The sequence below is a fragment of the Chlorocebus sabaeus genome, chromosome 23, assembly GCF_047675955.1.
Source record: "Chlorocebus sabaeus isolate Y175 chromosome 23, mChlSab1.0.hap1, whole genome shotgun sequence".
Taxonomy (NCBI): Eukaryota; Metazoa; Chordata; class Mammalia; order Primates; family Cercopithecidae; genus Chlorocebus; species Chlorocebus sabaeus.
The window spans coordinates 71,002,954-71,017,694 of record NC_132926.1 but is presented as its reverse complement, the minus strand read 5'-3'; the positions used below and the strand labels follow the sequence as shown (position 1 = coordinate 71,017,694).

General features: G+C 40.1%; 1 pseudogene; it reads right to left on the bottom strand.

Moving 5' to 3' along the window:
* Positions 1–2,525: 2,525 nt before the first annotated feature.
* Positions 2,526–5,375, bottom strand: LOC103244321 (bcl-2-associated transcription factor 1 pseudogene; annotated as a pseudogene).
* Positions 5,376–14,741: the final 9,366 nt, after the last annotated feature.

Genomic DNA, 14,741 nt, shown 5'->3' with positions numbered 1-14,741 from the left:
AGCACAACTTCAGTAAACACGCTCTGCATGTGGCCCCACCCCAGTGCTGCCAGGCCACTGTGCATATGGACAGCCTGCACAAAGAAAAAGTCAAGGGAGGAGAGACACAAATCCAAGAACCATGCCACTGTATAAAATCCCAAGTCAAGTGTCAAACAGGGAACTTGGATCTCTTTACTTTTTTTTTTTTATTATTATACTTTAAGTTCTAGGGTACATGTGCACAGCATGCAGGTTTGTTACATATGTATACATGTGCCATGTTGGTGTGGTGCCCCCATTAATTCGTCATTTACATTAGGTATATCTCCTAATGCTATTCCTCCCTCCTCCCCCATCCCCACAATAGGCCCTGGTGTGTGATGTTCCCCTTCTTGTGTCGAAGTGATCTCACTGTTCAATTCCCACCTATGAGTGAGAATATGTGGTGTCTGGTTTTCTGTTCTTGCGATAGTTTGCTGAGAATGATGGTTTCCAGATGTATACATGTCCCTACAAAGGACATGAACTCATCCTTTTTTATGGCTGCATAGTATTCCATGGTATATATGTGCCACATTTTCTTAATCCAGTCTGTCACTGATGGACATTTGGGTTGATTCCAAGTCTTCGCTATTGTGAATAGTGCTGCAATAAACATACGTGTGCATGTGTCTTTATAGCAGCATGATTTATAATCCTTTGGGTATATACCCAGTAATGGGATGGCTGGGTCAAATGGTATTTCTAGTTCTTTATCCTTGAGGAATCACCACACTGTCTTCCACAATGGTTGAACTAGGAACTTGGATTTCTAAAGTTGCCTGCTTGGCCCTTTTCCAAGTGTACTTTACTTCCTTTAATTCCTGCTCTAAAAAATTTTTTTTGATGTCTAACCAAGTAACTGTTATGTATTTATTTGTATACAATAAAAGGGTCATGAAAATTCTGTGTTGGGGATCACATCCATGTTGCTTTCACACGTAAATAAGTATTATTTTGAACAGGAGAACATTAGTTATGTCCTGATTAATGCAGTACATACTTTCTTTGGCAGGTATTTCCTCTGCTTTAATAGACAATTTCAGAAAGACATGTTAAGGGAGAAAAATCACATCATACTAAGGATCTGAGGGCCATAAACATCACATATGTTGAGTTTGCTTTTATTTTGTTTCCAACAGCTCTTAACCAATGTCCCTGGCTATAATCTAGGTGCTAGATGTGTTGCAAATCCTCAAAAGTGTTTAAGATGAAAGAGCAATACACTTAAGATCTTCAAAAGTTTACATTAACAGAATAAGCATTAGCTCCTTTTAACACACACAACTAACAAATAAATATGTCTACTTTTATATATGCCCATAAAGCAGACAGACTTAACATTGAAATTTACTATTTTAGATTTTCACTCCTTTAAGAGCTATCAATATAGACACAAAAGATAGTTCCCATTTGAAAAATTATCTATCTGAAGAATAGAACCCTTAAGAGGAAAAAGAACAAGTCATTTTACAAACTGCAACTGAAATAGGGGAGAGAGAAAAAAAAAAAAAAAAAAAAAAAAACAAGTTAGATCTTGCGGCAACAAGCTTCCTGCCAAAACTTTTATTGGTGACATTTGAAAAACAATTTTCTTAAAATACTATTAATGAACAGTATGTTGTGTTTCTCTATTTTTACTAATAGTTACACTACAAACTAATGTTCAGCTCAAATAAATATGTAAGATATGAAATCAGATACTAATGTATCAACTTATTCTGCAGGATAAACCTCCCCTATACCAACCACAGGATTACAGTTTTTCTTCTGTTTAAAACTAGGATGTTTAGTAGAAATGGGGTTTCTATTTGCGGTATTATTACAAACCAGTTTCCTCTCACAAATAGCTAATATCTAAGACCATGACTCAAACTATCAAATAGGAATAGAAAGAGAACACTCAGTTTTGAACGCAAATAGAAAAAGCTCCTAAGAATCTTCTTTATAGGCCACTGCTTGCTTTCAGTAAAAATAACATTTTCTTAAAACTTTTCAATCTAATTTTTAATAGCTTGTACTTTTTAGCTACTGACAAAGCTTTTTTATTCCTCCTTAATCATTTGCTCAAGTGTTAAATGAGCTTAGTTTACCAAAGTAACAACTTTTTGTCTGTGGTATACTTCAAAAATTAGTCACCCTACAATGTAGTGTCTTCAAATTAAACAGATGTATACAGTTAAAATAATTAGTGTAGTCTCTATAAACAATTTCTGTTCTGGGATTTATATGTAGAGCTAATGTTTACTTCAGAATAAAACATTGACAAACAGGGAAGGCAGAGAATCAGAACTTTCACAGAGCTGTGCTTGACCATATCTTATAGACAAAGCAGAATTACAATGCATGTAACAAAAATGTTAAAAGTTTTTTTTTTAAGTTGATAGTTACAAATATGGTACGTAACAATTTTCTACTTTATTTCAGTACAATTTTCAACATACAGTCTACTATTTCTCAAGATATTTGAAGACTTAAAACAAAATTTCTATAGACTACTTGCAAACAGTAAAATTTAAGTAAAATGCTTACATTCTTATTCGAAAACAAAAATCAAGTAAAAAAAAATGGTGGGTGCAAGTTCTGCTCTGTTGTAATCTTACTTCATATCTGTTATTCCTTTTCTTCCTTGCACCTGTCCTTCTTTTCTTCATTATTTTCCATGGTCTCTTCTTTATCTCCAACAATCCCATCCCTTTGGTATCTGTCATGATTCCATTTAGGACTGCTACCTGATTTTTTGAAGTTAAAGCACCCTTTGCCACATTGAAAAGTACCACGACCTTTTCTTCTTTTGGCCCAATAATCCACACCATCATCTCTGTCATCATGCAAGAAGTACTTTTTGCTCTTTGGGGTATATTCTGGATCCCATTCCTCTTCCTTCAGTCTCTTTTGAATGGTAGTATTTGAGTTGTTTGGACCAGTATTTGTGCCAGCAAAAACTCCTCTGGCTCTTCCTCTGCCTCTAATTCGAAAAAAGGTTCTTCATGGTCAGCTAATTCCTGCAAAACCTGAGTATTCTTCCATTTCATGGTGAGTTTTAAATTTTTCTTCTCTTTCCTTCTTACTCTCCTTTTCTTCTCTAGAACTGGGAGAAGAAGGTGATGCTGAAGAGGATGAAGATCGAGAATGATCTTGCTCTCTACTTTTATGTTTACTCTCATCTTGTAAGATTTGTATTCCTTGTAATCTTTTGGAGTTTTTTTCCTGCTTTCTTGATCCACTGGATTCCCTGGAGCCCTTGGAATCTCCCTGTTCTTCTTTCTTTTCTACAGCGATCAATGTCATGCCAAAAGTCAGCAGAGTCACACCTTAATTTTTTATCTCCCTTTTGATTTTCTTCTTTAAAAACTCTCTCTTCCCCTGCTAAACGGGTATGCTTCCTCAGGGTACTTGGTGAGATGTCAATTCTTCTGTGTATTTCAGGGCTCTTTTGTCGAGTACTATGTTCTTCAGTGGCTTTCTGATGCGAAGTGAACTGCTCGTTTAGAGTCATTGCAGCTAACTTGAAGTATTGCTCTTCAACATGATGAACTAAGGACACAATGTGTTGAATAAATGACTCTGAAGTGCTGTTGCTGGCCTGTGGCAACTTAATGGGGTCAAAGATGGATCAGAATTCTTGCTCCTTCTTGACAGAATGGACAAGTGTACTAGCAAGCAGCCTGTCTTTAGTCAAGGAAGCAGGTCTGTTAGAATCATCAAGAGGAACGCGTGCCATTTTGAGTCTGAATTCAGGATGATGAGAATCACTCGCTATCATTTTGATCCTAAGTGGGTTTTCCTCTCTGAAAGTAGACTTTTCTCATGCATCCAGATTCTTGTGTAGAGGGGGACTGTAATCAAAGCGGTCTTTGAGCTTTTCAGACTTTACCTGCTCAGGTGACTGAGTTTCATTCTTTACTGTTGTTATTCTTTCAGAATTTTTGTCTTCTTCTTTGTGCTTATCTTTTGTAGTGCTAGGCCTTTCCACTACATATCCAGTCTGTTTAAGTTTACAATTTTTTTTTTCTCTAAATCCATCACTGTCTCTATTGCCTTTCACTGAAACTTTGGACTTGTACTTGAGTCCTTCCTCCTCAGTATTCCAGTGAGATGCAGTAGCAAAACTTTTACCCTGATCTGCGAGGACTGACTTCCTGAACTGTCTGTAATCCTCTGTCTCCTCTATATCATCCCCTTCTGAATCATTAAACTTTTGTTTTCCAGACTCTTTATCAGTGAAGTAATCTAGAGCTTCCTGATCTTCCCATTCTCCCTCTGCCCTCCGTTTCTCTGATCCTGTCTCTTTTGAAGCCTCTTTATCGCTGTTATTACCCCTATCAAGCAGGAATACCCTAGACTCTTCATCTGTGAACCTTTTTCAGAACTTCCCAGTCTTTGAGTTTCCTGATCTCCACCATCAGGATAAAATGAGGAATGGCCCCTAGACTCATCTTTTGGAACATTCTGTGGTGCAATTGTCTTTACAGGACTTCTTCGTGAAGGGATGTGATTAATTGGACTATTCTGAGAAGAACGATATTGACTATATCCATTTCCAACAGAACCAGAACCAGACCTTTCAGGACTATGCTGAATGGAATGTGAATGCTGAGAAGGAGTATTTTTTGCAGAGTGAACTGTACTGAGCATGGGAGGATCAGAGCAAGATGAACTCTGACTAGGTGGTGTAGCAATAGATGAAGGACTATGGGGTGATCTGGGACTATTATCATAAGCTGAAAGGCCAGGCCAAATATCATCAGATGTGGCTGATGGCTTATTAAATTCATTGATAGACTCAGATGGGTCATGTTCAAATGTATCTTTCGGTTCCTCCTGTGATTTACTTTTCAACAGATTCTCTTCTTGGGGTTCCCCTTCAGCTTTTTTGGTTTGTTTTTCCTGAGACCCTCATCTTGTCTTTTAGAAACAGGAGATTTGCTATATGGAGATGAAGAAGGAAAAGAGGATGATCTTGGAGACCTAGAAGATCTATATGACCAGTAAGATCTGCTTCTGGATCTTTGAGAAGAAACAGATCTTCTTTCTGGACTCCTGGAACGTGAATGACCTCATCTAGGACTCCTAGAGTGCCTTCTATTCCAGACAGGTCTATAACCACCTCAATGATATCTACCTCCTCCTCTGTACCCATAAGATTGTCTCATTCCTCTATTATTTCTGTAATCACGATGATAATCTCTGGCATACATACGATCTCTACTACGAGACCTTGAATATGTTCTGGAACGAGACCTAGAACTGTATTGCTTCCTTCTAGAATGAGATCTTGATCTTGATCAAGAACTAGATTGTGATCCAGACTTTGACCTTGAAGAATGTGATCTAGAATTGGAGCAAACCATTTCTTTTTTCCTTGGGTTTATGCAGGATCAAGAAGTCAAGTGAAGTCTTTGAGATACTGTAAAAATACTTCCTGGAGAGAATGCTCTGAGAATTTAAACTCTGAATTCAAAATCCTGACACGCCAAATCATGGTTCCTGGGATTTATCTCCATTGCAACTTAACAGTGGCCATTTCCCAATTCAAGAACGTGAGGAAAACCATAGAGGTACCTTTGACACACTAGCTCAGCTCCATCACTTCCTCCTGCTATAAAACTTTTTAATAAACTTTCACTCCTGCTCTAAAACTTGCCTCAATCTCTTCCTCTGCCTATGCCCTTCAGTCAAATTATTTCCTCCTAGGAGGCAAGAACCAAATTGCTGCAGACCTGTACGTATTTACCACTGGTAAGAGTGTGACATTATTTTCCCGTGGTTAACAGGAGCATATGGCAAAATACAATGCTCTCTGAGCTAGAAGATATGGGTTCTCTTCCTCAATCTACTACAAACCAGCTGTGGCCTCTAGAAAAGTGTGAAATTTCCCTAGGCGTCACGGAATCATATATATATTGAGCTAGAATAACCATCACATTTTGTAATTGAGACCCAGAGGCCTAAAGTGATTTGCTTGAACTCTTACCACTAGACAAAGGGAGAATACATTCATTCCAAAGCACTTTAAGACTTAGAGGTGAGACAGAGTATGATTCATTTAAAAAACAAATCTCTTGTTATTCTGCCAACAGCCCACTGCCTGAAGTCAGATTGGGTATGAAGGCCAATTCCCTTAGTTATGAAACTTGGATAAATGTTTTGCTGCATGTGGTAACAAATAAGTAACTTAATTCTCTAAAATACGTTTAAATTTACCTAGGTTAACATTCAAGTAAAATATCCTGAAGACTGTGAGGTTTCAAGTGCCCATAAAAATACTGAACCACCAATGCACACATCACAGATTTCAAAATGAGAAAATGAATCATCAAAGGGAAGGAGTTCAAGAACAAAGTCTAAGATGATACTGAATTTTGATAGGCAGAAGCAGAAACTCTCAAGAAAACTAGAAATCATTATCAGAAAAGTAATAAAAAGAAAGTAACCAAAAAAAAAAAAAAAAGCAATCAAAAAGAAAGACAGAATCTACATTTGCTGGGCATTTACCATGTGTCAAGTATCATGTTTTGTACTTCCTCATGTTTTCTCATACAATATTCAAAGCAACTTAAGAGGTTCAGATGGTCAACCTCACTTTGTAAATGAAAAACATATACCTAAGAGAGGTGAAGTGACTTGTCTAAGGTCACGGCTAGTATATGGTAGAGCCATTATTCAAATTCAGATTTGTCTGTTTGACACAAAATACTATGGTTTTGTACTACAACTCTCTTGCATTTAGAGCCAGAAGGGGTAGAACTGGTAGAAACAAAGAAAACACTGGTTTGACTTTTTTTATTTCTTGTTGATATTTCTATTAATAGCATACAGCTCCTTTCTTCTTCAAAATATGTTTACATATCTATTCAATCTTTCTTCTTTTTCCCTCTGTCCATCTTCCTAAACATACCTGCATTTCTATATTACTCCTTTATATTTATCCAAAAACTACTCTTTCTTCTTCCTCCTTCTTTACTCATTCAAGATTTAGTGGCTTGAACTTCTTTTTAAGAAAAGAAGATACTATAATCATATTGACAGTTTAGTAACATTATTCTGAATACAATAATCTCAATAGTGACTACAAGTATAATATTAGATACAGGGATATTTCTTTTGAGGCTCTTCCTGAATGCTATTAAACTCTAAATGTTTGAGTTTCATGCTCACCAAGATAACATCAGTTCTTTTCTTGGCTACCTGAGAGTCAGATATGTCCACAGATCCTTAGCCTGTTTTCCTTGGTGTCTGCCAAGTAAGCTCTTAGACTGCTGTATTCTCCCTACTTCCCTCTTTATGCAATTTCTCTTTCTTAATCCAAATTCCCACTATTGCTCTCACTACTCAATCTTTTAGGAATTCCCATTCCAAGATTAATAAACTCATATCTTCATAATCTTTACTTTGTAATTTCCTCAGTGCTTATAATTTACTACAGTTTAGTTTTTCCCAGGGAAGATGGCTTCCATGAATTGAATCATTTTCCAATATTCCAAGCACATGAAGACCCTAAGATGGCATCAGGATCCTCGTTTTTCTCCACCGCCACTTCTAGATTACTCTTCTCTTCTCTTGTTAAACCTCACCTCCAATCCTTTCTCAGTCATTCTCACTTATTATTTATTAAAGCCTTTGGCCTTTCCTTCATCTTCAAATCCTGTCATCACCCTGAGGAAACACATAACTGATTTATCTTAAATCTTTTCTCTTTAGATTTTATCACCTCCTTATACCTAGGGATCTCTTCTTAGCTCAATTTTGGGCACTCACTTCCATGAACACATTCTGGACCTGGTTGTCAAATGCAGCTACTTTACTACCGAAATAATAAAGGTAGTACCTTTAGGCCAGGCGTGGTGGCTCACGCCTGTAATCCCAGCACTTTGGGAGGTGGAGGTAGGTGGATGATGAGGTCAGATGATCGAGACCATCTTGGCTAACACGGTGAAACCCCGTCTCTACTAAAAATACAAAAAGTTAGCTGGGTGAGGTGGCGGGCACCTGTAGTCCCAGCTACTCAGGAGGCTGAGGCAGGAGAATGGCGTGAACCCAGGAGGCAGAGCTTGCAGTGAGCCAAGATTGCATCACTGTACTCCAGCCTGGGAGACAGAGCAAAACTCTGTCTCAAAAAAAAAAAAATAAATAAAAAATAAATTTAAATAAATAAACGTAGTACCTTTAAAACAACACTTTCCTATCCTTCCAACTTGCTTTGTCTTTTACACCCAACACATAATCAAGATCTTTGTTCAAGTCTATCAATTCCTCTCATTTTGCCTATCAATAATTCTTCTCTTCTCTCACTACTGTCCTTAAATTAGGAAAATTATGTTGACCAGACCTAAGGAAAAAATAAAAATATGTAAATCTGAAATGGAATTTTCTTCCCTGAGAGATAACAAACAAGTTAACGGAAACTCCTTTAATTTCTCTGGCACCAAAGCCACGGGTCCTGAACTCTATTTCCTGCCTTGCCTCCTGCACAATATGAGAATTGTGTGATAAATTCTATGCTTTCTCGTCTTTCCAAGGAACCACCACCTATAATTACCAATTTTTACTTTTGTATCATCAATGTCTAGATTAAGCTCTTCACTGGATTAATCTCAACTACAAGCACACGTGACCTTCCACTTTTCACCTTTAAACATCTTGGGTGGGGCACGGTGGCTCACTCCTGTAATCCCAGCACTTTGGCAGGCCAAGGTGGGCAGATCATGAGGTCAGAAGATTGAGACCATCGTGGCTAACACGGTGAAACCCCGTTTTTACTAAAAATACAAAAAATCATCTGGGCATGGTGGTGGGCACCTGTAGTCCCAGCTACTCGGGAGGCTGAGGCAGGAGAATGGTGTGAATCCAGGAGGCAGAGCTTGCAGTGAGCCGAGATCATGCCACTGCACTCCAGCTTGGTTGACAGAGTGAGACTCTGTCTTGAAAAAAAAAAAAAAAAAAAAAAACCTCATTAACATTCAATACAGTTGACTTCGCCCATCTTAAAACACTTTTTTGTCTTAGCTCTGTGACTATGTAATCTCATAGTTTTCCTTCTTTCTTCTTTGCTCTCATATTCTCCTCCTCTAGGTTCCAAATACTGGAAAGCCTTGTATCTTCGTCCTGGGCCCTTTTCTCTTTTTAACCTAGATACTCTCCTGGGATAATCTCACCTACTCTCATGATTTTAAATACCTTTTATAAACTAAAAACTTTATTACTAACCCCTGACAATTCCTTTTGGATTTCAAAGAAGCATCTCAAACTTAAAATTGCCAAACCACAACTCTTGATTTTGCCCTTGTGTATTAAAGGGTTAACTCAGCTGACCTGGACTGCTTAAACCCTGCACATTTCAAAGATCTTCAGGTCTGGTTCCTGGGAGGTACCTCGGAGTCCTTGGAATATTCTGCCTAATAAGAGTGTCTCTGTATACCTGGAGCCCTGGGACATGCTATATCAGCCTAAACTTGGTGGGGCAAGGGTGGAGGCTGGACACTGAATAACCAAGGTCAGCCATGTGGGTGCCCCATGACTATGTGAATGAACTTGTCCAACCCTGGACACAAGGCTTAGATAAGCCTCCCTGGTTGCCCATACTTTATATGTATTGTCACACATCATTTATGGGAGAACTAAATACTGTTCATGTAATTCCACTGGGAGAGGAAAAGTAGAAGCCTATGCCTGGTTTCTCCTAGGCCATACCCTATGCTCCTTTTTTGTTTGCTGATTTTAATCTGTATCCTTTCACTGTAATAGATCACCACCATGAGTGATGATAATAACTCATCTGATTTTGGGAAGTCCTTATGGCAAATCATGGAACATAAGAGTGGTCTTAGGAACCCCCAACACATCTCTGAAACTTACTTCTCCTCCATTTTTCTCATACTAGTAATTACCATCACATTCATCCACTTGCTCAAGCCAAGAATCCTCTGGTATCATCTTTGAATCCTCCTTTTTTCTTATCCTACATGTCTAATCCATCACCAAGTCCTTATGGCTCCAGATTCAAAATACATCCTGAATCTATGTGCTCCTTTCCATCTCAGTTACTACCATTCCAGCCCAAGCCACAAGCCATATTTTGCCTAAACTATTGCAGTGGTCTCCTAGATGATCTCTTTAGTTCCACACTTGGAACCCTACAATTCATTCCCCAAAGAGCACAAAGAGTGACTATCCATTTACATTCCCCAATTGTTTCTCCTTGAACTTAGAGTAAAATCCAAACAGCTTTACTTGACATACAAATCTACATGATTTATCTTATCTATATCATCTTCTACCACTCTTCTCATTCACACTGCTCAAGTCTTTGGCCTTCTTTCTATTTATCCAACATTCTAAACTCATTCCTGCCTCAGGTTAGTTATACTTATTTTTCACTGGCCTGAAATATTCTTCCTTAATATTACAACTTGGTTTACTATTCAGAACTCAATTTGAATGTCACCTCCTGAAATTCCTTTCCAGGCATATCTAACACTCCCTATGAGAGCACCATCACTCTTGGTCACATATTGTTGTGTTTTCTTAATCATTTGTATCATGATCTGTAAGTCCCTTTTATTTTTTTGTGACTTCTTGTATGTTATTGTGTCTCTTCAACTATAATATATACACCATGAGAGCAGGGGTCTTATAGTCTTATTCTTGAATAGAGCCTGAAATTCTCCAATATGTATTTGTTGAATGGTAGCGCTTAGCCTACCATGGAAGTTAGAAAATAGAGTCACAAGGGCAAATATTGACAATACCTGTTCAAACCCTGATTGGGTGGGTGAAATTTAATTACAAATTGTGATATATCTCTCATTTGCAAGATCATCCCTACTAAGAAATATATGTGTCAGGCTACATTTGTCTGATTCAAATAGATGTATCTAAATCTCGCCCTTCTAAGTCCATGCTTTTTAACTAGGTCTTCACAGACAAAACAAGTGATGGCCTTAAGCTACTGATGGTAGCAGCGGCCCATCTGGAGTGGTTGCTGCCAGGATGCCAGCTGCAGTGGGGTGGGAGGCGCAGTCAGGGCTGTGTACTCCCAGTAGCAGGCAGGAGCTGGGAACAGGCGGAAGCCCCGTACCCTTCCAAGTTGGAGGGGCAGGAGTCCTGCCCTCTCGAGTACAGGTGCAGCCAGCCACCCCACCAAGGCTTCAGACCCAGGCATCTTTGCACTCTCAGTGGCCCGGGAAGCCCCCACGTCCGCACAGCCTGGGAAGTGCCTCTCCCTGCTCCCAGCACCCACTCCGATTTCAGTCCAAAGTTGTGGCCAAGCCCAGGTGCTGTCAAGACCAGGCTAGGTGTGTGTGCACTCGGGGCAGCGCAGACAAGCCAGCCCCCTGTTGTCTTGGGCACCGACAGGCACGAGAGGGAGGCCCAGGGGTGCTGAGTGTGGTTCTGCAAGGGCCTGCAGGTAGTGCCCCTCGGCACAAACAGCCTGGGGGCTGAGGATGGCAGGTTGGTGGCCCCAGAGGCAGACAGGGTACTGGGCAGAAAAGGTCAGACGGCCTGAAGCCTGGGAGCAGGGCTGCCAGATCCCCAGACTGAAGTGAGAACTTACGTTGCTTTTTCTGGTCCCACCCATGGCCACCCATGGACCAATCAGCATGCACTTCCTCCCCTCTGAAGACCACAGAAACCCCAGACTCAGGCCGACTCAGACAAACTCCGGGATGACCTGCCTGCAGACAGGAGCTACCCCTATGGGTCTCCTCTCTCCTGAGAGCTGAACAAACGTCAGGACATCCTGCCTGTGAAAAGGAGCTACCCACTGCGGTCTCCTCTCGGCTGTTCTGTCGCACAATAAAGCACCTCTTTGCCTTGCTCAGTTCACCCTCCACTTGTCCATGTACCTCATTCTTCCTAGATTTGAGGGAAGAACTCGGGACCTGCCAAATGGTGGGAATGAAAGAGCTGTAACACAAACAGGGCTGAAACACACCCCTTGCTCACCACATTGCAAGTGACAAGAAGGAGAGAAGAGAGGAGAGAAAAGCTGTGGCCCTTCAAGAAGCCCAGACCTAGGAGCTCCCCGAGCCAGGGCTGTGACACCCACTTTTGGGCTCTGCGGTTCCTGGCATCTCCAAGCTTCCAGGCACCACTGCATTTCCCGGTGCCAACCACAGAAGCTGCTTGCAGTACGCGTGGTCCAGCCACAGCCTTGCAGGGAGCTGACACCCATGTCAGCACCTGAAGCTGCCCACCCTGCCACAACCGGCATACCTGGCTGTGCATAGTGGCCAGACCCCATGCTCACTTGCTAACATACCCCTTGCCACTCCGCTCACTTTTGCCAGGTGTGGGATCCAGGCTGGTACCGTGAGCCAAGAGCAGTCTGCCAGGCCAAGTGGGCAGAACAAGCCCAGCAGGCCCAAGCAAAACTTGGGCAAAGTTTCTGGCCAGAAGAGATACTCCAAGGATCCTGTGACACTATGTCACATAATTCATATTATAAATTAATCTATATTCTGATTTTGTAAGAATATAAATAGTATTTTTCTCATGGGATATAGCTGATATTGTCTATAATATTTGAATTTTTATTTCATCCTTCTTGACACTTTCCATGCTCTACTTGTTGAGTTCCCTCTTCTCCTTCTCTGGCCTCTTGCCCATCTCCACTTTATCATTTCAAGTCCTAAATTAGAAAACAGGATTTCAGTTCCTGGCCTTCCGAATTTCGCAATCTATACTCCCTGCTACACACTACTCATCAATCCTAACTCAAAGATCTCAGTTATACTCAAACTTCAATGAGGATCAAACCTGAATCTGACTCACTTTGGGAACTTAATTAATTGATGATGAAATCAACTTTTATTCTAATATGTCTAGTTTTTATGACAAACAAACATTTCACTTAGATATTTTGCCATTTTGTTCAACTTCTGCTGTTTCAAAGTTAATTTTCATCGTTTCTCAAAATTTACATTTTTCTTTCTGAATTTTCCTCTTTTTCTTAAAGGTGACTTTTTTTTTTCAATTTCTTAGGTTTGAAAGTATGCAGTCAATCTTAACTTCTTCCCCTCTCCATCAGTCATACTCCTAGAAGTAAATAGTTGAATCCTTACATGGTTCAACTTAAGAATCTTTTTTTTTTTTTTCTGGGGGGGGGGATGGAATTTAGCTCTTGTTGCCCAGACTAGAACACAATGGCGCAATTGCGGCTCACTGCAACCTCTGCCTCCCGGGTTCAAGCGATTCTCCTGTCTTAGCCTCCCGAGTAGCTGGGATTACAGGCATGCACCACCAGGCCCAGCTATTTTTATATTTTTAGTAGAGATGGGGTTTCTTCATGCTGGTCAGGCTAGTCTCAAGCTCCTGACCTCAGGTGATCCACCCACCTCGGCCTCCCAAACTGCTGGGATTACAGGCGCGAGCCACTGCACCCAGCCCAACTTAAGAATCTTTAATGAAAAAACTACTTTTAGATGTATGGGCAAGTTGCAGAAACAAACTAAAGATAATGATGGATTTGGAGACTGTCAATAGTAGGAAGCTTTTAATAGCTCTAGAAATAAAAGGTCAGGGATCAGAAGCTTGATGAGACCTTGAACTGTGTAGAAAGGACCACCCAATAGCACTATCCTTATAAAAGGATATAGTCATTGCCAGAGCATAGATCCAAAGTAGGGAGAATGGGGGAAGAAAGACTCCCATCTTTATCTCCTTCCACCCTCCACTCTATTGTTGCTCCTCCCACTCAATGAACCCAACTGGAAGCCAGGTGACATGGAAGCCCAGGTGAGGCAGTTCCCATGGGTCAACCTTCCATGCCATAGAGCAGGGCAGAGAAGGAAAATAATGGAGAATAAGGGGAAGAAAAGTCAGAACCTTCTATTTTCCCACTTCATTCTTATATCCTCAATTTTAATGTTGTATCTGTTGCTAAATATGAATAGTCTTCCTTTTAAAATACCTTTTTTTAAAATAAATACTTTATTTGCAATTCTATTGCCATACTCTTTTATAAGCTCAGATCACTTCACTTCCAGAGCACTAATATAGTTTCTCTCCTGAAAAAATCCAAACTACATACCACTACCAGATTGGTTTCCTTAAAGCATACCTTATTCATGTTACTCTCTGGGTCAAACACTTTTGCTGAGTTTCTCTGCCTGTGTCTTCCTGGCAGAGAAACATCTCCATGTAGTTTTCTAGTCTTAAATCTCACTCATGAACAACACTTACTAATTAATCACTTACTATGTTCCAGACACTTTCCTAGGTATGGGAATTCAGAAATATACATTTTAAAATGTCCTACTCTCCTGGAGCTTTATCTAGTTGGAAGAGAGAGACAATAACCAACCACAGAAAAATGCATAAATTATACTAGATCTTAGAACATAATAAATCCTGCAGAAGAGAAATGAGGAGTGTCAAGGAAGCCTGTAATCACAAGGTTGATCAAGACAGGCCTCATCAAGTAGAAGGCATCTGAACAAAGACTTGAAAGGCATATTGGAGTAAATCACATGAATATCTAGAAGAAAAGCATTTGGGACATAGGGAACAGCAAGTGCCAAGGCCCTGAAGCTGATGAATGTCTGTCTGGTTCTAGGACTGGCAAAAAGACAAGCCTGGCTGGCATGGGAATGAATGAGACAAAAACTGGAAGGAGATGAAGTCAGAGAGGTGATGATGATCAGCTCATGTAGAGCTTCGTAGGACATTATAAAGAATGCTCTACCTTAACCACACTGTTCAACACCTACATTTTC